Consider the following 1185-nt stretch of genomic DNA (forward strand, 5'->3'; position numbering starts at 1 on the left):
ATCAAGATCACCATCTCTTGCTTGGCAAGAAATGTACATTCGTGAGAACAGCGCCACATTACTTTTCATCTTCGCCTGAGACTTTCCATGTGTGTTCTTGGGCTTCGATTTGAACAGTGGCAGATTGTTCTTTGAAATGGTATCATAGAAATTGACGGAAGGATCCTTGATTCGCTGCTCCACAAATCTGTCATATCGTGTTTTGCCAGTGTCCTCCACGGATCGCACTGTGGCTATTACTTCATCAGGCATGATGACTTTGGTGTCAAGCACATACAGGTCTTTACTGTCTTCCGCGAACGGGTTTTCCAGTTTTTCAAATGAACTGATTGTATTATTGAGATCTGACGCAAACGATTTCTGGACACTAAACAATTGTTCGTGGTGGCGGACATCAGTTTGCCACTGTCTTTGAAACTGTCTTTGTCACTCAGGATTCTGGCTATTTCTGCACCAGCCACCATCCACCGGCGAAGAGCCCCTTCATTCTCGGTAATTCCAATAACTCCACCATCACCTTTCACTATAGCGTTCTGCTGTTCGTGTATCTGATCGTGTGCCAAAGCAGAAAACTTGTGTGATGACTTCTGAGTGACAAAGTTCACCTTGACAAATTCACGATGGATATCCACGGAATCGTTTGGAAGTTCCTGAAGGTCCATTACATGCACTGTCCACCATCTGGCATAATGGTAATGGTCCATGGCAAACATCCACGGAATGATCGCCGTAAGGGTCTCCACATACAGCGTGTAGTTGGCCTCCCGTTGTGATCTTATGAATGCCAAGTGAATCTTATGCTTGCGTACTGTATGTGTGTGTGAGTGTGTGCGTGTGTGTGTGCGCGTGCGTGTGTGCGCGCGTATGTGTGTGCGTGTGTGCGTGTATGTGTGTGTGCGCGAGCGTGTGTGTGCGTGTGTGTGCGCGCGTGTGTGTAGTAGATAGTATTGTTCAACATTTCGTCATGTCGGCCATACTGGAATTTAAGATGGCTGCCATATGGTTTGACAGACATGTCAAATCAATCCATTATTGAAGTCAGCATGTCAAAATGCTCTTGTGTACCAAATTTCAGCGCCGCAAGTCATTTAGAACCCAAGATAGTAATGTTCAATGTTTCTCGTCATGGTGGCCATTTTGGAATTAAAAATGCCTGCCATATGGTTTGACAGACATGTCAAATCA

This window comes from Priapulus caudatus, unplaced genomic scaffold (assembly GCF_000485595.1).
Source record: "Priapulus caudatus unplaced genomic scaffold, Priapulus_caudatus-5.0.1 Scaffold203, whole genome shotgun sequence".
Lineage (NCBI taxonomy): Eukaryota > Metazoa > Priapulida > Priapulimorpha > Priapulimorphida > Priapulidae > Priapulus > Priapulus caudatus.